The sequence below is a fragment of the Osmerus mordax genome, chromosome 28 (genome assembly GCF_038355195.1).
Source record: "Osmerus mordax isolate fOsmMor3 chromosome 28, fOsmMor3.pri, whole genome shotgun sequence".
Lineage (NCBI taxonomy): Eukaryota > Metazoa > Chordata > Actinopteri > Osmeriformes > Osmeridae > Osmerus > Osmerus mordax.
Window position 1 is genome coordinate 8,467,705 of NC_090077.1, and position 22,936 is coordinate 8,490,640.

Here is a 22,936-nt window from a genome sequence, read left to right on the forward strand (position 1 = left end):
ATGCTGCTACACACCTTAACCAGGCTGGCTAAAACTCGACAGCCTGTACTGTCAAACCATCAAAATCTATGTCAGTCTTTCTAGTCAAACACTTTAAAACAGGACTATCATGAACAGCTATGTCCTCAAAGAGAGTCACTTCCCCTGTAAGAAGTGAAGCTCCATCCACCTGCCACTCTCTAAGCTTTCTGACAAGCTCCTGATACCTGCCATTCATTACCAGCACATTTTCCTTCCTAGAAAGTGCCTCCCACACAGGATCAACAACTAACTTCCCTACAAGCCCCAAGGCCCGACAACCTGCAAGGAAATGAGGAACATTAAGATCCTCATACACAGCCTCTACTAACCTATTGTCACTTCTATTGGCACAAGAGAAATCCAAAATATCCCTACTCAAAAAATACAAACCTGCTGAGTTGTAAAAGGTGACATTTGCCCTGTTTCCCTTAAAAGGAGCTCCGCTTTCACCACAACTCTTCTGGAAACCGGGGTGCCTAGAGCTTCCAATCTCTGCACTGCCAAAAACCATGTCTTCCCAGGTAGACAAGGCAGTGTTTGCTTGATGGGCCAGACCATCAATGAGATGCAAACCACAGAACAGCTCATTCACCACACAGAGTCTTGCTTTCTCTACCTCACTGCACTGATCAAAGTCCTCAACTATGTCAGGCAGGATACTGGCTCTGTACTGAGCTAGTATTTCATTGAACCTCTTCTCTGTGCTAGCCCTGTCACTCATCAGGTTCTTAATTTTGGAGAAAATGTCTTTCTCACAAAAATCACTAACTTCTTCACCACCACTGCTAACAACATCATGAATCATCTCCCGCACAGTATCAAACGTGCACTGGGCCGAACCGGATGCCTGTTCTCTCACACCTAAATGGAGTCTGGTACCATCCTTTAAAAAGATGCCTGCAGTGCCATATTTGTGTCCAAACTTACTTGTTGCATCTGTGCAAAGGGTCAAGTTATTCTCTGACAACAGAGTACTTTGCAGATGCTGTAACGACACCTGTCTTGCTTCCAACACCATATATTTACAAAAAGACTGGCTAGGAAGCCTTCCTATCTTGGACCTGCCAAGCTTCTGCAACACAACTTTCACAACTTCAGATGCTTTGGTGGAACTCACCCCCATAGTTGTGATCAAATCCATGTACACCTCCCTAACAACATCTGAATACCTACCATGCTCAAAAGTGGGGACCTGCCCTTGTATAAACCTGTCTAGTTCCTCCTGTGCGGCAGCATGTTCCCCTTTCCAAAACTGCACTTGCTCATTTAAACACTGAACCTGCTCTACTAAACTAGACGCTCTACCACTTACCTGATCGGTCTTTCTTTTTAAATAATTAGAACGCAGAGTCTCCCTCCTTTTCTCAATTTTCATTTGTGATAGTCCCTGACTCAGACCTACTAACCTTTCTTCTAACTCTTCCTTGGCCACTTCCAACACACTGTTCTGAAGCCTAAGGCTCTCAGCCTCCTGCTCTTTCAGTGCTAGCCTATCTTCCCTCCTCTTCAACTTCTTCTTAACCAGGGATCTGGAGCTATGGTTATCTGAGAACCTCTGACTACACTTGTCTAGCTTACACTGCAAGCTGCTGATCTTAACCTCAGCCTCATACAGCTTCAAACCTCTCTCTTTCCTATCATTGTCTATCCTATCTTTCTCTTTAAGCAGAACCTCAAAGTCCTGCACTAATTGATCCCTTTCCTTCAGTTCCCTTTCTAAATCCACAACAACCTTGTCTACGTCCCTGACACATTCCAGTTCGATACTAGCTACTAGCTCCCAGCCTGTGTACTAAAGAATATATTGTGCTTATTAAAGTTATGCATTGTGCTTATTAAAGTTATGAAACTTAGAAGTGTGCTCAGGCTTAAACATAGGGTCTCACACTGAGTGTGGGAAGCAGGCTGTTCTTTGTGTCTCTATCTTTTCATTTTCAGAAACAACCTTGAATCTGGGTGGAGATGGCACCCGAGCAGGTGGGACGCGGAGGCAAGAACAACTCCCTGATGCACGAGAGAACAAGCTCAACCCTCTTTTCATCTTTCTGTTTTAATTGCACTGTATATTATATGCTGGGGCAGGGAAAGATAGCCAGTTGGACTTCGTGAACCAGCCCAAACTCTGTTGCGGGTAGGGAAACGTAGACAACCCCAGAGCTCTGTACTTGTTGATTTCCAACTGCTGCATTAAAGCTGATATTATCGGACCTCTGCGACTCCAGACCACTCTTTCTAGAACACAGATTTGTGTCATAGAATACCATCATTACATATTGGAATAGACACATAGATTTTGAATCCTTCAGTACATTGACCAAAATTAACGGATTTCTCTTCAAAAGCGACCCTTTCTCTATGTACAAATCTACGATTCCTTGACAACGCTCTCTTGATATATGTACTTACCCACCTCTCAAGGGCCCTGCGATCATCTACATTTAAAACAAAGTTGTAACACAAAATGTCAACTACACTTTGAATCACTGTACCTACATCCATCAAAGATACAAACCTGTGAATCTCAAACAAGACCCTATTGGTCAACAACTTGATATCGATCTTATCTTTCTCTCCTGATAAATTATGCAACTCTACACCTAATCTCTCACATTCCCTGAACACCATACTACCTTCACTCTTTGTCTCTTTGCTGCAGCTCATGTTGTCTTGCTTGTCGTCTGTCAGTAATGAATTATTAGATTTGAACTAGTAACTCCTCACTGACAGGGGGGGAGGGGTGGACAGTAACAATTGATTGGCTTAATCTTTGTATGAGTTACAATGTGTTGCTGGGGTGTTTGTGTGTGTTGCTGGGGGGGAGGGTGCTTAGCTGGAAATAATTGGTTTGTTTACTCTGATTAATACCCAATAAGATCATATCCCCTGTCACTCACTTGTGCCCTTCCCCCCTGTCACTGTGGTAAATTGTAACATGTTCCCGCCCTTTTATGATAGACCAATAGTAAGCAGTTTAAAAAAAATAGAAGGGGGTTTAAATATAAGTGCATTTGTCTTTAGACTTTACTTACCAACAATTATGGAAAACAAACTCCAACTCCTTCGAAAGCCACGCGTGTGGATAATCGGCAGCTCGCTGATTTACTGGCTTGAACGCCACCTGACCGCCACACGGCCACGGGACACAGCCACCCTCGGCTTGATGTGCCAGATTGAGTGGATGGGGAAGAGGGGTATGAGATGGGAGCAGCTCCTGCCTCTTCTCCAGAGAACACCGGGTCCAGGTCCCGACATAATGATCGTACATCTAGGCGGAAACAACCTGGCCTCTCAAACGTCGTGTTCTCTGATGATCCAAATGAGGAACGATCTTGGATGGTTACTGCAAAAGTACCCCAGTACCAAGATCATATTTTCAGATATTATCCAGCGACGGGTCTATCGGAACCATGTACCTGGCACCAGTGTGTATGGGATTGAACGGGCCCGAAGGCGTGTGAATGCCGGCATAGCCGCCTTTCTGGCTGATAGGGGCATGTCTGGCATCCGAAACAGCAACATCCATCATAAGGATGATTGTTATTTTAGGGACGGCGTTCACCTAAATTTCAGGGGAAACGAAATGTTTCTTTTGAATGTCCACTCAGGTCTGAGCAAGATATTGTGAAGACTCCCGCCTAAAAGCAACAAAGGCTCTTTTAAGAGCCACCTAAATAACCCCAAAATAAACTTTCACTAATGCACTCAGTGAAAGTCACATTGAGCTGATCACTGTCACTCATTCAAATCCAAATGTCCTCCACCACCTTTCACACAATAGCCTACTTAAATTAGGGATTGGCTAAATTTGTTGTTTAATCTATGTGATATATAATTGTCTCATTATGTGCTGGTGATTGAAGATAATGCAGATCAGTTCACAAAAAAAGTCACTAGATGGCGGAGTTTACATTTACATGTACATTTAGTCATTTAGCAGACGCTCTTATCCAGAGCGACTTACAGTGAGTACAGGGACATTCCCCCGAGGCAAGTAGGGTGAAGTGCCTTGCCCAAGGACACAACGTCATTTGGCACAGCCGGGAATCGAACTGGCAACCTTCTGATTACTAGCCCGACTCCCTCACCGCTCAGCCATCTGACTGTGAGTTGAGGGGAATATAAAAACGCGCCCTTTTCCGGGTATGAACATACTTTTTTTTTTTTATAGTAAACCTTGCAAGATACAAGTATACTCAAAATACAAATGTTATATGAAGCCCAAAGTACCAAAAACGTCAAACCGCAACCATGTCATGCCACTTAGGCACTGTAAAACTAAAACAAAGCCAGTATAACATCAGTCTGTCGTGGGCATTTCAAGCTAGGTAGCTAGCTACTGTCAGAATTCAGTAAATCACAGGCACTCCTCGGACTTAATCTCGATTATTTAAAAAACCCCAGCTGGGAAATGTTAGAGGTTTTCACAGTCCTGTAGAGGAGACCTTCATGAACAGAATGACATCAAATTGAGGCTGTGGCATTGAAGTTCAGGTTAGTAGCCAATGGCTCAAAGTACTCTCAGCCCATTACAGACGTCTAAAAATGGGAAAACCTCTGTGCCACATACGGGATGGTATTGGCACAGGGATTGGCTCTAATTTGAGTGACAGGTTGATTCACCAATTGAAAAACTCATCTGGGAATTTTGATTTTTGTAAGGGGAGGGCCGAGATTTTACTGTCGCCGTTTGGCTTCCTAAACTAAGTTCCTAAGTTTCTCTAAACCGCGTCGCGTACAGCCTAACAGTGAGCTACACTGGCTTAAAACTACAGGTATATAATGATAATTGTACCCATTAACTGTTTACTAGTAATATTATCTCATAATAAATCATAAAACGTTCATTGATATGTGAGCCATGTTTATTATTTTAACGATTGAAAACAGATGTATCACAGACCGCTATCGTATATGTCGTCCAACAGAGGCTAATTATGCTAACGTCTCAGTCAACAAGCCAAAATTGACTACTGTTTTCGAAAGTAAATGTACTAATAATATCATCGTACATCGTCCACTAAATAAATGTCAAGCTTATTTACGTTTTGGGGGGCATATTTTCAGTTAGCAGATGGTACTGTTTGATGCGCGATTCCATCTTCTACTGCCGGGTAACGTCGTAGAATAATCTTCAAAGGGGGTTCTTTATTCATGAATGAATGCAATATGAGTAGGCTAAATGCCAGAAAATATCACTAGAAGGGAAAAACTTAAAATGACGTTTAAGTCATAGAGATTAGGTAAATTTTTACACCGGTCTGCCAAATGTATTCGTTTTGATTCAACGATGAGTCTGCCTCTTGCAGGGGAAATGAGAAGACATCTATTTCATTCTACACTTCACTCGTATTTTCAGTTGTAAATGAGCAGCAAAAAAAAAAAGATTTTAAATCTATGTAATCTTTATAAATAATAAGTATGCATTTTTATATAAAATATACAGAAATATCAGTTGTAAAAATGTCATTCAAAAACGGACCCCTGTGCAACCGACGCAAGCAAGCACACCCTACAATTTCCCCAGAAATGTTACCCTCTCTAGTCTTATTTAGATCTTATTTACAGAGAATGGATAACTTCCCTATCTAGCCGGCCCATTCAAATATGGGTCAAAAAAGACCCATAAGACCCGCCTTAATATCTTTGCCGTCCAATCACCGATTTTATTTCTGAAAACTGCCAGATACTCATGACAAGATAAGCTCAAAGTACATATCATTGGTTAAGGGGTTACTGGGAGGGGGAAATAAATGTATCGTCTGCAACGGCAGCCATTGTTTTTCGAGGCGGAGCCAGAGCGGAGACCATGGGAGATTGCCTACAGTGTTAGATTTACAGCTTCGAATTGAAATCTGAGACGATATTCTGAGTAAAGACAAGTTTATTAATATGTGTTGTCAATATTGTCAATTAAAAGTCTAAACTTTTTACATACGAAGAATTTGTTTGTGGGAGTGATGCGAGTAACTCGCGTTCTGCCGTGTCCGGCAGGACAGGCAGTAATGACGTTAGTAGCACTGTTTAGCCTCGATTTGAGCAGATTTCTAAAAAACTTAGAAAAACAACATTAACTAGCTAGATTATATACACTGTAAGCTAAATGTACATGCCTTGTTTGGCCAATTCGGTCGATTGTGGAAGAAACTCCAACGTTTTTTAGTTATCGAGAGGAGTATCCAGCCATAGCGCTAGCTACTTTTGGGGCAGAGAAATGTAGGTTTCCCCCATGTTTCCACGTGTTTCCATGTAGTCACTAGAATGGTCATAACTTTTAATCAAAATATGATATTTCTAATCTGTCTTCTGTTCCACATTGCCCACAGATGTGTGGATATTCCACCTGCTCAAAGTTTTCCTCCATCTTGTAATTAAAGTGGTTAAAAATGAAGTTGTCTGATGAGGTATGGTGGATGGAGAAGTTTTTGTAAAAAATGGCTGCCTGAAATCACCTTGATAAAATATGATTTGCCTTAAGTAATCATATATTTATTCACATCATAAAAATCCCCTAGTTCTGTTCTTCAATATGGTGTCAACAGTTAAGGTGTATGATTTAATATGAAAATTCATAAAATTTGCATATTAATATGAATATCATATTTCAACAGCATATGGAATGTTTGGAATGTTGGCTTAGGCAGCAAAAGGCTAAACGCCGAGATGTTTTCCCATGTCACATTCTGTCCACTAGTCTGAGTTCGGTTGCACACAAAAAACATTGTACAGTGATCGGAACACGGAGTGATCGGAGTATCGTCAGTCAGCAATAGTCCCAGCTTTGTCACCACGGCCTCAATGTTGCTTCAGAGCCGGAAGTCTCCTGGAGCCGAGTGCACCAGCTGGGCGTAAAAAAAGTTGGTCTTAACTCCTACGTCGGTCTTAGTTACGTCCGACTTTGTGATTTGAATTTACACCCAGTGCACCAAGCTTGACACGCCACGGTCGTAGCTACGCCTGGTTTTAAGATGCGCGTCCTTGTGAAAATGCGAAAGCGTCGATCGTTGCCAAGCAACACATTTAAGATCCAAAGCGCACTTAGCTAGCCTATCTCCCTTCAAAACAAGCCATGGATTTAAAAAAGAAAGAAAAGGAAAATACATTTTACTGATAGAGAAATTAGAAAACTTCTAGAGTTGTTTACTCAGAATAGAAGCGTGCTCACGGGGAAATGTAATAATATCAACACAAACAAACAGAAACAATCAGCTTGGAAATCGATCACCAATAAAATTAACAGTGGATTTGTGCGATCACGGACAACTTTTTCTCGCCTTAATGTCCTTTCCATATGTTGCCTATAAACAAGACGCGCTGCATCAAACGCGATCAAACTGTTGTACATTATAATTACCATGGATATTAGTCCGATTTTCCAATTTACTCCTGCTCCCCACTAGGCGTAAAATGTACACCCAGGTGCCGCACATAAAGGGCTTAAGTCTAACTGGTGCACTAGTCGTAACTTTAAGTTAGTCGTAACTTTCAGTTCTACGTCGGACGTAGCGTTACACCCAGGCGTAAGCCCAGCTGGTGCACTCGGCTCCTGGTCCAGTTGTGGCGTTCACGGTCCCGCTCTGCTGACTCTGACTGGAGGATGTGTCATGGCCACGGTCTTGCACCAGGTCTTCCCTCGTGTGTTTTCCATGCTCCCTAGTGTTTCCAGTCTTCCTGGAGGTCAGATTTTCGGTGTCTGTGCCTTGTCAAGTGTGAGGTTTTCAGCTTTCTCATTTGTTGTAGTCGGTTCTCTCGTTGTCGTAGTTTCCCCTGTCTAGTTTGGTCCTTCTGTGTGTGTATATAGTTGCTTTTTGTAAGGATAGGCGCGCTCTACTTCCAAAATAAAGGCGATTTAGGGTGCGAGTGAAAAAACCGCACTCTCAGGCTTGTCTCATTGCTTTTTTTGTGAGCAGTTTATTTAACAGACGCGTTTCGGCCTTAGCCATCGTCAGTGTGTGTGATATAGTTGCTCCCTTTGACAGTCCTTGTCACGTTCTTGTGTCTTCATGTTTGTGTGTCAGTATTTCCCCATGTTCTTTGGGTCCACCCTCTTCGACCACACTTTGACAGGATGTAGTCATCTGGAAGTCTGATAGGCTCCCCGGAAGCCTCCATCCTAAGCCACATAGAGAGATTTACGTCTCCTACTTAATGACCAAACTCTGTTCTACTCTCCCCTAAACTTTGCAGTAGTGCCCCAGTAGTGGAGGGTGTTACCTGTCAAGTGAGTCCAGCTCCTCTCAGTCTGAGCGCATCATCTGGCCCTTCACCCGTTTCTGCTCTCTGAGCAGCTTTTTACGGATTGCAGTCAACTTACAGAGCACTTCCCTGTTGTACTCTGGTAGGCAGCCTGACACACATACACACACAATCATCACATACCAGTTACAAATAATCTACAATGTGTTGGTTCCAGCTATATGGAACATTTCGTGTTTTTGTGTGTGAGTTACCTGCAGCTCCCAGCTCCTTCCTAACAGCTGGGACAGAGGGTGTCTGGGACTGGGGCACTGAAAGAGAGCCCTTCTAAAAGGTGTTTGTGGGGGGGAGAGAGACATCAGTTTACACCCGTTTTCAGATGACGCTCTCCATATTACGTTTATGGTTTATACAAGCGGTAACTTACAGACAGGGGGGTGGTGGGGCGTTTGCTGTCCATGCTGGGTGGACTGGGGGGTCCTGTGTCTCTTCTGGAGGGTGGGGATGGGGGGCGAGATCTCCCTTCGCACCTGCAGATAGACAGTAAGATGGGGATCATACTGATATTTATGTTTGTTCAAATCTTTCTAATATAGTTTTGTTGTCCTCTCACCTCTTGAATGCGCGCCTGTCTCTCTTTCTCATAGCGCATCCTCCCAGCAGCAATCTCCTCCTCCTCCAGCTCTGTCTTCTTCTTCTCTACAAGACGGACCAGCTCCTTGTTTTTGGCCGTTTGCTGTTGCAGAAGAAGACCAAACTGTATTCTGCTGATAACAGCTGAGTCACAAAGAACACTCCTGAAAGAGAACACTCCTAAAAGGTGTCTGTGGGGGACAGAGACATCTGTTTCTACCTGTTTTCAGATGATGTTCTCCATAGTACGTTTATGGTTTATGCAAGCGGGTAACTTACAGACAGGGGGGTGGTGGGGCGTTTACTGTCCATGCTGGGGGGACTGGGGGTGGACTGGGGGGTCCTGTGTCTCTTCTGGAGGGTGGGGATGGGGGGCGAGATCTCCCTTTGCACCTGCAGATAGACAGTAAGATGGGGATCATACTGATTTTTCTGTTTGTTCAAATCTTTCTAATAAAGTTTTGTGGTCCTCTCACCTGAATGCGCGCCTGTCTCTCTTTCTCATAGCGCATCCTCCCAGCAGCAATCTCCTCCTCCTCCAGCTCTTTCTTCTTCTCCACCGCTTTCTTCTTCTGCTCCTCTGCAAGATGGACCAGCTCCTTGTTTTTGTCCGTTTTCTGTTGCAAGAAGACCAAACTTTACTTAGCTAATAACAGCTGAGTCATAAGAATATGTTACTCTCGCTTAAAATCTACCCTTACGTCAAGTGTTTCCACACCATAAAAATCCAATTCTACTATCAAGATTGTTTAGCATTGTTATTCAAGAGTGTGTGGTCCAAATAAGATAAGTTGTATACTGTATATTGCAAACGCATAAAAATTAATTTCTGCCAAATCCCTCTTAGCCAATCAGTGCCCAGCTGACCTTCATCTCCTTGAGTCTTCGGATCTCCTGATTCTCGTCAAACTCCCTCTTGATTTGAGCCCTCTGCTCTGCCAGCCTCCTCTCCTCCTTCACCTCCTCCAGGCGTAGCTTCTCCCTCTCCTCTGCCTGCTTAAGGTGCTTCTCCTCAATCTGGGCAGGGCCCGAGAGGTAAACAGTTTGTTATACAACATCATGTACCTGTGTGTGTGTGTGTTTGTGTACAGTACACAACATCCTTCAAATCAATGGCTTGTTGAAGCTACAAGACCCTACAGCCACAAGAGGCCAGGGTCTTGAAATGTAAACATAACACATCCCAAACCATATCACACTGTACCTGTTGTTTTAGGCAAAGCTTATACTTATCCAGTTCAGTGAGTTGATGAAGCGTTGGCTGGTTAGGAAACACATTTCCTCTGGCATACATGGAGGTCTGGACAGGGGCAAAACCTGCAAATATAAAATAGAACAGCCATATGCATTGTGTGTACGTGTGTATGACATTCACGTGAAATTATTGGTTGTCTGCAATGTGCCAGCTGGTGCAGTGACTGGCTACCTGAGACTGTGTTGATGGGAGGCAGTCTGTCCTCTCTCTGGGTGGGCCTGGTGACTGTGGCTTTATTTTGAGAGGTCTCGGGGTTAAGCCAAGCTTCCTCATTCTGCCTGTGCATCTGCTTCAGGTCAGCTAGTGAGAAAAAACATTTTTATTTACAAGACCCTTGAAGTAAAACTTTTAACCACAGTAAAACCAGACCAGCAACCTTTTTACCCCACATGGTAGACATGTTAAAAATGTGGCCTTTTGCAGTGTGAAAATATCAAATCTTATTTGTATATCCCTCTTTACAAACAATGTCACAGAGGGCTTCACAGATCAGATGAGCACCTATATATAGTGGGCATAAGCCTGTAGCGTGAGCTACTTCATGGCAGTTAAAGCTACTCTAGTCCACCTTGTCCCAGAAACACTTCAGACAGAACTGTCTGATATCAATCTAACACAATCCACGTATAATATCCTGTAAGGTGAGCTAAAAGGGGATGCAAATGAAACATGCTACAACGTACTAATGAGGTCCCCTCGAGTGTCTCTAAGGGGTGCACCGCACCCTCCCCGGCCCCATGGGTTATAGGTTCTTATTTCGGCCTCCAGCTTGGCCTCAGCCCGGTCCCTCTCCACCTTCTCCAGCCTCCGACACTCATGCTTCTCCTGGATCTGCAGGGATTCAAGGTTATGAAGGAATATGGTGAGGAATACTGACACCCCTGGAACCACATGTACCAGAGGTTTGAGGATAGACTCAGCGTACACATTGACATCATCATGAACATGAGACTGACTTTCAACTTGTGGCGCAAATTGAATAATTCATCTTATCTGAATAAAGATTGTCAGAATTAATACACTCATTGCATTTGGTGTATTTTGGTGCTGTATCCCAACAGATAGAGGTGGTGGTGGTGGGGGGGTCACCTGCTGTTCCAGTTCCTCCTGGTAAGTTGGTCCCCTCCTCTCCTCTTGTGGACTTCAGGAGGAACACAGCCCCACTCACCCCCATCACCCTGTGTGACTCCCCAGTCAACACTGTGGAGTCCTTCCGCTTCCTGGGCACTATCCTCTCCCAGGACCTCAAGTGGGAACTGAACATCAGCTCCCTCATCAAGAAAGCACAACAGAGGATGTACTTCCTTCGGCAGCTGAAGAAGTTCAACCTGCCAAAGACAATGATGGTGCACTTCTACTCAGCCATCATTGAGTCCATCCTCACCTCCTCCATCACCGTCTGGTACGCTGCTGCCACTGCCAAGGACAAGAGCAGACTGCAGCGTATCATCCGTACTGCTGAGAAGGTGATTGGCTGCAATCTGCCTACCCTCGAGGACCTGCACACCTCGAGGACCCTGAGGCGTGCGAGGAAGATTGTGGCCGACTCCTCCCACCCTGGACACTCCCTGTTTCAGTCACTCCCCTCCGGCAGAAGGCTGCGGTCTATCAGGACCAATACCTCACGCCACAAAAACAGTTTCTTCCCTTCCGCTGTTGGCCTCTTCAACAAGGCCAAGGGACCACACTGACTCAAATGACTTATTGCTTAAAACACTCTGCTTTTGCACTGCACCACAACATGGTATCTTGTACATTTGTATTTTTTGTAATATTTGTATTTTTGTATTTTTATATTGTAATTTACGGCAACTTATATTTATCCCACTTAGTACTGCTAGTTTATGTACCCTTAGTATAGTTAGTCCACATATTTAAATTTTAGGTATATGTTTATTGTATGCACCTTCCTGCCAAAGCAAATTCCTTGTCTGTGCAAACTTTCATGGCGAATAAATCCCTTTCTGATTCTGATTCTGATTCTGATTCCACAGGCTCCAGCCTGCTCTCTCTAAAGGGAGGTCCACCCTCCTCAGCCCAAGGACCCCTATCCTCGACCAGGTGGTGCCCCCAGTGCGCCCCTGTCTGCTGGTTAGCAAACATACTCCTGGATTTCTCAGTGGTCTGGACATGATCAAAACCTGCAAAGATCAAATATATTATAACCATGTGTATTCCATGCACGTTAATGTATGTTGTCTGCAATGTGCCAGCTGGTGCAGTGACTGTCTACCTGAGACTGTGTTAATGGGCGGCAGTCTGTCCTCTCTGAGGATGGGCCTGGTGACTGTGGCTTTTTTCTGAGACGTCTCAGGGTTCAGCCAAGCTTCCTCATTCTGCTTGTGCATCTGCTTCAGGTCAGCTAGTCAGACAAAGTACAGTCAGACACTTCACACAGAAATATCTGCCATCAATTGAAATCCAATCAACTTATGCAATCCTGTAGGGTGAGCCAACATGGAATGTAAGTGTAACATGCTACAACGTACTAATGAGGTCCCCTCGAGTGTCTCTAAGGGGTGCGCCGCACCCTCCCCGGCCCCATGGGTTATAGGTTCTTATTTCGGCCTCCAGCTTGGCCTCAGCCCGGTCCCTCTCCACCTTCTCCAGCCTCCGGCACTCCTGCTTCTCCTGGATCTGCAGGGATTCAAGGTTATGAAGGAATATGGTGAGGAATACTGACTCCTCTGGAACCACATGTACCAGAGGTTTGAGGATAGACTCAGTCAGCGTACACATTGACATCATCATGAACGTGAGACTTTCAACTTGCGCAACTAGAATAATTCATCCTTTGGGAATAAAGATAGTGTTGTATTTACCTTTATCAGGTTATAAAAGCATAATGATTATTTCATAATGAAACAGAGACGCTAAAGTGTCGAAATGGGAAGGATCCACTTTGTGAATTAAAGTAACGTATAAAAAACACAAATCTACTTTGATGTACAACTGCTCTATTTCATCTGACCAAAAGGTCACCTTCCTTTTCTCTACCCTTCCTGTCAAAACCTTACATATCCACCATCCTTAGGTCCACCTTGGAATCTCAGTCACCACATCTCAATTTCAACCACAACATCTCAAAGTTGATAAAGAACATTCCATGTTCTACAGTTCAGTCCACATTTTGGTGAGTTTGTTCTTTCAATCCCGAAACATTATCTATGAGCAGAATTAATTGCATTTGGTGTATTTTGGTGCTGTATCCCAACAGATAGAGGTGCGGGGGGGGGGGGGGGGGGGGGTCACCTGCTGTTCCAGTTCCTCTTGGTAAGTTGGTGCCCTCCTCTCCACAGGCTCCACCCTTCCCAGTCTGGTGGTCCTGCTCTCTCTAAAGGGAGGTCCATTCTCCTCAGCCCAGGGACCCCTGCTCTCGGCCATGTGGTGCCCCCAGTGCGACCCTGTCTGCTGGTTAGCAAACATACTCCTGGATTTCTCAGTGGTCTGGACATGATCAAAACCTGCAAAGAATAAGTATATTATAACCATGTGTATTCCATGCACGTTAATGTATTTGTTATCTGCAATGTGCCAGCTGGTGCAGTGACTGTCTACCTGAGACTGTGTTGATGGGCGGCAGTCTGTCCTCTCTCAGGATGGGCCTGGTGACTGTGGCTTTTTTCTGAGAGGTCTCAGGGTTCAGCCAAGCTTCCTCATTCTGCTTGTGCATCTGCTTCAGGTCAGCTAGACAGGCAAATCATAAGAAGTGAAACAAGATTCAAAAGTAAAAATCACCAGACCAGCAAACATGTTTACCCCTGACGGTAGAACAGTTTAAAATGTGGCCCTCTACAAAGTGACTATATCAAATCATGTTATTTGTATAGCCCTTCTTACAAACAATGTCACAGAGGGTTGCACAGATCAGATGAGCACCTATATATATGTGGGGATAAGCCTGTATCTCTCATCAATTTAACACAGATCCACTTATGCAATCCTGAAAGGTGACCCAACAATGAAGGTAAGTGAAACATGCTACAACGTACTAATGAGGTTCCCTCGGGTGTCTCTGAGGGGTGCGCCGCACCCTCCCCGGCCCCATGGGTTATAGTTTCTTATTTCGGCCTCCATCTTGGCCTCAGCCCGGTCCCTCTCCACCTTCTCCAGCCTCCGGAGCTCCTGCTTCTCCTGGATCTGCAGGGATTCAAGGATATGAAGGAATATGGTGAGGAATACTGACTCCCCTGGAACCACATGTACCAGAGGTTTGAGGATAGACTCAGCGTACACATTGACATCATCATGAACATGAGACTGACTTTCACTGGGTGAGACGGTCTAAATGGGATGAATTAAACTAACTTACAAATGATGTTAAAAGTCAATATAGATCTACAACTTTTATCATTTATCTGACCAAAACGTTCACTTCTCCATTCTCTGTACCCTTCATGTCAAAACATGACATGCCCACCATCATTGCTCTACTTGTTTCAAACATAGACTAAGGTAAAACACAGAATCTCAACTCAAAGTTGATAAAGAAAATTCCATGTATCACAGTTCAGTCCATGTTTTGGTGAGTTTATACCTTCAATACCAATCACTTATCTATGAGCAGAATCAATCATATTTATAGTATTCTGTGTATTTTAGTACAGTATCCCAACTCATAGGGGGGGGGGGGGGGGTCACCTGCTGTTCTAGTTCCTCTTTGTACGTTGGTGCCCTCCTCTCCACAGGCTCCACCCTTCCCAGTCTGGTGGTCCTGCTCTCTCGAAAGGGAGGTCCACCCTCCTCAGCCCAGGGACCCCTGCCCTCGGCCGGGTGGTGGCCCATGTACACCCCTCTCCAGCCCTCAGTCAAGGTGGAGGGATCTCTTCTGAGGGAGGCACCGTACTCCTAGGGAAGAGAGAAAAGGCTTCATGCTATGAGCAGTGATCCATTTAAAAATACATTTACTCGCGACACATGAGGTGCAATTCACAAATCAGTATTCCTCTCACACCATTTTTAAAATAAAAGCCAGTCAGCTGTCTATACTCTACTGAATAAAGAGAAACTCACCCTTGTTTCCATGTAAGGACCATCTTGTTTGAAGTTAGGTTTAAGCTTCATCTTCAGACACTTTGGCCCTCTGTTGCTTGAGGAAGTTCTCAAGTTCAGTTTTCTCAATTTTGAAGATGGAAAATTGTGAACACTTCTGTGAACACAAGACAGTGTTTACCTACTAATATTAGTGGTACGCATTAAGACGTTATCTCTGTACTGAGTTTCTGTTTGTGTCAGTCTTAGCTAATATCGGCTACCAAAAAGGGTCATGCGTGACATCATAATGCTTTGGAATGCCACGATGTGTCCGTTGCTATGTCAACTTCTGATTATGATGTCACGCCAGATGCTTCTTTGCATAGCAGTTCCCTAGTGTATTAACATAGGGTGACCAGATTCGAGTTTGTGGGATGGGGGGGGGGGGGGGGGGGGGGAACTCTACAGTCAGAGCTCGCGCAAGAAGGTGGAACGTATTTTTGAGGTCTCGAAAAGAGGACATGTCTGGGTAAAAGAGGACGTCTGGTCACATTAATTAACAGAATAATATCATCACAATGTCTAATATGTCGGCTAAGGGATAATATTATTAGGCTACAAAATAACAGACAGTGTGTGAATCGCGCATGGTCATTAACTTTTGTTCGTATGTTTAGTAAACATTTGTATCCCGCCTACACAATTCATAAATTATTTTTAAAAGTTACATCGGAAAGTGATCAATACTAAGTAATATGATTAGATCAGTAACACTCCTGTAGCTGTCATTTATTTTGATGGTTATTATGAAGAATTTGATCCCAGTACATCTTACAATTCTTTGTCAAGAATGGTCTGAAATAAAAGCCTGTATATAACCTCAGTGTATTCCCTAAATGCTTTGAGCTGTGTGTGTCATCCAAAAATACTACAGTGGAACTATTTCTGTTGTCATGCCGTATTAATATTACAAGGGGAAATCTGTCAATGGTTTAAGCAAAAGAATGACTTTGCTGGAAGGGAAATAATGGTAGAAATAAAAGTTATGTCCAGTCAATCTTGAGTCTTATGTAATGAGTTTGTGTGACAAAGACAAGGTTCAGTTAGGCTACACCAACTAATAAGTACCCACAGTGGACCTTTTTTTATTCAGTCCACTACGTTTTCAACTGAAACAAACAAACGCAATTCACGTAAAATGGACATTCAAATGTAAATAATAGACGTCAAATTATGCAGGTCTAATGATGATGCTATACAGGCTAGTTTTAATTCCCTCAACAAGCAATTCATTTCCAGATGTGATAAGAGTTGCCATTTATTCTCCACTTGGTAATTTTTTATAATGATCTAATGGATTCGTAGAGGGTAAAGAAGGTTGCAGTCTAGAAGACACTACTCTCAGAAAACCAACGAGAAAGAGAGAGGGGGGCGGGGTATTTGGGTATGCTTTGCCTTCGGCAAGGGCACAACCTTTGTTCTCTCACATATATATTATTATTGGGTGTGCTTTGCCTTCGGCAAGGGCACAACCTTTGTTCTCTCACATATATATCTTTATTATAATTTTTTTTATTTCTTTTTGCCCCCCTAAAACTCAGTCAATATTTGGCCTACATAGACAACCTAGGTGTCAAAAGTTTCGTCTTGGTAGCGATTGAGTTGCTTCTATTGGGATTTACGTTCCGTTGCATGGTTTAGGCTCAAGTTAAGTTTTTGTGGCGAAAAGTGAAGCTAACGGTGGCTAATTTCTTAGCCACAGTCACTGACGTTACTAACGTCACTAACGTCACGAAAACACGCGTGACTACCTTTGGCAGAACATTCGTTTCGCATCTGTTAACTTGGGGGATAGCAAGGCTAACTATAGCTTTACTGCAAGGCAGCTGCAGAAATGCCACAAGCAAAGAGGCCAGGGTGATAACTATTTACTCATTTTACTTTGTGATATGACACACAATTGTGATGTGTAATGTACAATATAAGCTGATATTATTAAGGAAGTACATCTACTTTCGGAAACAGTAGTCTACTATTTCACTGAAGTATTAGCATCATGACATTGGCCTGTGTTGCCCGGGCAACACATACTAGTGGTCTATGATGTATCTGTTTTCAATCGTTAAAATAAACATTCCTCACATATACATTTTCGTTGTATGATTTATTCTGACATTAGTAAACGATTTGTTGGTGAAATTACAATTACCTGTGGTTTCAAACCAGTGTAGCTCACTGCAACGCTGTAGCTTACGCGAGACACACTACAAAAACATCTAGTACAGTACACAGCTGTTTAGGAAGTCAAACGGCGACAGAACATGTTCGGCACTCCCCTTACTTAAATCAAAAGTCTATCTAACTACTAACCTGAATTTCATTGCCACAGCCTAAACGTTGTCAATCTGTTCATGAAAATAATTCATTTCAGCCTAAACCGTACAACGGAACGTTAAATCCAATTCAACCAACGCAATCGCTACCAAGACGAACACAGCAGTAGTCTAGTACTGTACCGTAGTAGTAGGGAGGACAAACCCGTTTGAGCGTTTTTCCTGAAATACGTTTTAATAGTTATTCCTGGGGAAATTATGGAATTAAATTACATATTAACTATACTGAAATACGTGTGCACAATAATATCAACAATATTTGCTCAATTTAGACGTTTTTAAAGGTTTTTAATTTTACCTCGAAGCTACTTCCGTTAATCAGTTTGTGAAAAAGAGGCTAGTTTTACGACAGTGACTTTGGATGTAGCCTACTTTAACATGCTAGCTGATTAGCCAGTACGAGTGAGATATGTAAACAGCTACGTTAACAAACATCTTGTTTGTAAAATATGTAGTCTTAAATACTATGGGAACACATCACATAAACAACTCTAAAACGTCCGACACGCCAAATGTTGTCATTTTTTGTCAAGCGTCCCTGAAGCTCAAATTCCGAGTCAGAGTTCCATGAAGCTTTTCATTGCAGTGAATGGGGTGGAGAAGCGTTTCTTCTCTCATCTGTACTCTTATATTGTCCAGTCGATTTATAATAACATGTTATCAAAAGTGGACCTCTAAATCACTTTTTGTTGTCTTTATTCAAATGAATGTAATTTTTATTAAGTTATTCCATTGAAACATAATACATGTAATATAATAATGACACGACTTAAATTTGTTCAAGAACAACAATGTTTAATATGCATATTTAATAGGAAACCTAACTCATTTTCCAGAGGGAATCAAAAAACCAGTTAACCCATTTTAGCCAATATGGGATACTGGAAAATTATTCCCCGACCCCTAGCAAAAAGGCGATCGAGCAAGCTCCTGGAAAATGTGTAGCTAATTGAAGGCACGTTCATCTGAAAAAGAGAGAGAAAAAAGTGCACATTTGTAACAAATACTTATTGACAATAAGTTACTTATAAACATATTTATGAAAACTTCATTTTACTATACAACCTCACTGCAAACGGAATGTGCTGCTGCTGTTTCATTTTCTCTTCATACCTGAAATTAGAAATACATAAATTATTAAATATCAATATCAAACCTGATCAACAGCCTTACTAGAGTAAAACTGCCAATATTTAGCTATATAAACATCCTATAAGAGATAAGAATATATGCAGAGGGAACTATTTACATCAGAAATCTTACATGAAAGAAAAAGATTATATTAGATACACAATAGTTACAAATAATTATACAGCTATCTTCAACCTAAAAGAAAAGATTAATATTAGAAGATACACAATAACTACAAATTATAGCCAATGCCCTACTCTATACTGTTGGCTTTTAAAGCCCGCTCAACAGTCTAACTGCCAATGCCCTACTCTATACTGTTGGCTTTTACATTTACATTTACATTTAGTCATGTAGGGAATGACATTTAGTCATTCAGGGACGCTTTTAAATCCCGCTCAACAGTCTGCCAATGCCGTACTCTATATTGTTGGCTTTTAAATCCCGCTCAACAGTCTGCCAATGCCCTGCTCTATACTGTTGGCTTTTAAATCCCGCTCAACAGCCTTGCTTTACAACCTATGTAAATCTGACTTCATGATTTAAATAATCATCAGAGGACATTCGTAAACCCCCTCCTCTTCGTCCTCACCCTCGTACTCTACAACAAGTAAACTACCTGTGCTACAGCCCACTACTCTACCTGGATACCAGCACTCCAACCCATCATCACTATCTATGTACATGTGCTTTATTGTCCTGCCTATCATGTCTGCAGCACTGACAGACAACAACTCCACATACCCCTCCTGAAAATCGGACCATAAATCAAACCACCACAGTCTCTTTTCCCCATCGTATCTTACATGGGAAATGGTCTTACCATTGACCTCCTTTTCCCCTATAACTGTGGCTCTGTACCAGACTTTAGTCCCATCTTCATCAAACCCATGTCTGATGATTTTACCAAGGAGCTGGTCTGCCGACTGCACATCAGGTACTATGACCTTTGAGAGCCCCCCCCTCTTCCTACCTGAATCCCAAACAAGTGCCTGCTGCTTCTCAGCAAGGCGTATAAATTCAGCCTTTGCCTCTGCAAAAACATGTGCTGATGCACACCCATACTGCCTATCCTCAGTGTCCTCCAACTCTAGAGGTGCCTGAACTACACTCCTAAGATTCCTAGTGAGAGTCTCTAAAGGCAATCTTCTCCTGTCCTTACTTAGATTGAAGACACCATTCTCATTTTTCATCCCTAGTACCACCCGTCTAAACCTCAACTGTGCTGATACAGCTAACAGTTTGGATCTCTCACCTAAACTCTCTAGTTGCTCATCTATTTCATCTAAAGTTGTCCACAAGCCCCCATACTTACCGATCTCCAATGCCAGCTTTTGCTTTGTGGCAACATCCCTAACTTCCCTCTCTCTCTCTTTGACCCTAGACGCCTGCAAAATTCTAAGTCTCTCATCCCTAATGGCTTGAGCACGCTCACAGAAAACGTCTCTCTGTTCTTGCACTGATGCTCTAGCTACAGACAACACCTGTGCTTTCCTGTCTCTATCTAACCCTGACAGCCATTCCCAAGACCGATTCTGCTTGAAAAGCATCATGCCCTCTAGTGTGTTGACCTTTGCCCTAGCTTTCTCTCGAAGAAGCCTATCAAAAACCCCAAAGTCGCGCTCACAACTGACATTGGTTTTAGGTGCTGAGGCAAGTTGGGCAACCAATTCCTCAGACACATCTGCATAGCGTCCATGCACTAAGTGGTCCGCTAGCATGCTGCTACACACCTTAACCAGGCTGGCTAAAACTCGACAGCCTGTACTGTCAAACCATCAAAATCTATGTCAGTCTTTCTAGTCAAACACTTTAAAACAGGACTATCATGAACAGCTATGTCCTCAAAGAGAGTCACTTCCCCTGTAAGAAGTGAAGCTCCATCCACCTGCCACTCTCTAAGCTTTCTGACAAGCTCCTGATACCTGCCATTCATTACCAGCACATTTTCCTTCCTAGAAAGTGCCTCCCACACAGGATCAACAACTAACTTCCCTACAAGCCCCAAGGCCCGACAACCTGCAAGGAAATGAGGAACATTAAGATCCTCATACACAGCCTCTACTAACCTATTGTCACTTCTATTGGCACAAGAGAAATCCAAAATATCCCTACTCAAAAAATACAAACCTGCTGAGTTGTAAAAGGTGACATTTGCCCTGTTTCCCTTAAAAGGAGCTCCGCTTTCACCACAACTCTTCTGGAAACCGGGGTGCCTAGAGCTTCCAATCTCTGCACTGCCAAAAACCATGTCTTCCCAGGTAGACAAGGCAGTGTTTGCTTGATGGGCCAGACCATCAATGAGATGCAAACCACAGAACAGCTCATTCACCACACAGAGTCTTGCTTTCTCTACCTCACTGCACTGATCAAAGTCCTCAACTATGTCAGGCAGGATACTGGCTCTGTACTGAGCTAGTATTTCATTGAACCTCTTCTCTGTGCTAGCCCTGTCACTCATCAGGTTCTTAATTTTGGAGAAAATGTCTTTCTCACAAAAATCACTAACTTCTTCACCACCACTGCTAACAACATCATGAATCATCTCCCGCACAGTATCAAACGTGCACTGGGCCGAACCGGATGCCTGTTCTCTCACACCTAAATGGAGTCTGGTACCATCCTTTAAAAAGATGCCTGCAGTGCCATATTTGTGTCCAAACTTACTTGTTGCATCTGTGCAAAGGGTCAAGTTATTCTCTGACAACAGAGTACTTTGCAGATGCTGTAACGACACCTGTCTTGCTTCCAACACCATATATTTACAAAAAGACTGGCTAGGAAGCCTTCCTATCTTGGACCTGCCAAGCTTCTGCAACACAACTTTCACAACTTCAGATGCTTTGGTGGAACTCACCCCCATAGTTGTGATCAAATCCATGTACACCTCCCTAACAACATCTGAATACCTACCATGCTCAAAAGTGGGGACCTGCCCTTGTATAAACCTGTCTAGTTCCTCCTGTGCGGCAGCATGTTCCCCTTTCCAAAACTGCACTTGCTCATTTAAACACTGAACCTGCTCTACTAAACTAGACGCTCTACCACTTACCTGATCGGTCTTTCTTTTTAAATAATTAGAACGCAGAGTCTCCCTCCTTTTCTCAATTTTCATTTGTGATAGTCCCTGACTCAGACCTACTAACCTTTCTTCTAACTCTTCCTTGGCCACTTCCAACACACTGTTCTGAAGCCTAAGGCTCTCAGCCTCCTGCTCTTTCAGTGCTAGCCTATCTTCCCTCCTCTTCAACTTCTTCTTAACCAGGGATCTGGAGCTATGGTTATCTGAGAACCTCTGACTACACTTGTCTAGCTTACACTGCAAGCTGCTGATCTTAACCTCAGCCTCATACAGCTTCAAACCTCTCTCTTTCCTATCATTGTCTATCCTATCTTTCTCTTTAAGCAGAACCTCAAAGTCCTGCACTAATTGATCCCTTTCCTTCAGTTCCCTTTCTAAATCCACAACAACCTTGTCTACGTCCCTGACACATTCCAGTTCGATACTAGCTACTAGCTCCCAGCCTGTGTACTAAAGAATATATTGTGCTTATTAAAGTTATGCATTGTGCTTATTAAAGTTATGAAACTTAGAAGTGTGCTCAGGCTTAAACATAGGGTCTCACACTGAGTGTGGGAAGCAGGCTGTTCTTTGTGTCTCTATCTTTTCATTTTCAGAAACAACCTTGAATCTGGGTGGAGATGGCACCCGAGCAGGTGGGACGCGGAGGCAAGAACAACTCCCTGATGCACGAGAGAACAAGCTCAACCCTCTTTTCATCTTTCTGTTTTAATTGCACTGTATATTATATGCTGGGGCAGGGAAAGATAGCCAGTTGGACTTCGTGAACCAGCCCAAACTCTGTTGCGGGTAGGGAAACGTAGACAACCCCAGAGCTCTGTACTTGTTGATTTCCAACTGCTGCATTAAAGCTGATATTATCGGACCTCTGCGACTCCAGACCACTCTTTCTAGAACACAGATTTGTGTCATAGAATACCATCATTACATATTGGAATAGACACATAGATTTTGAATCCTTCAGTACATTGACCAAAATTAACGGATTTCTCTTCAAAAGCGACCCTTTCTCTATGTACAAATCTACGATTCCTTGACAACGCTCTCTTGATATATGTACTTACCCACCTCTCAAGGGCCCTGCGATCATCTACATTTAAAACAAAGTTGTAACACAAAATGTCAACTACACTTTGAATCACTGTACCTACATCCATCAAAGATACAAACCTGTGAATCTCAAACAAGACCCTATTGGTCAACAACTTGATATCGATCTTATCTTTCTCTCCTGATAAATTATGCAACTCTACA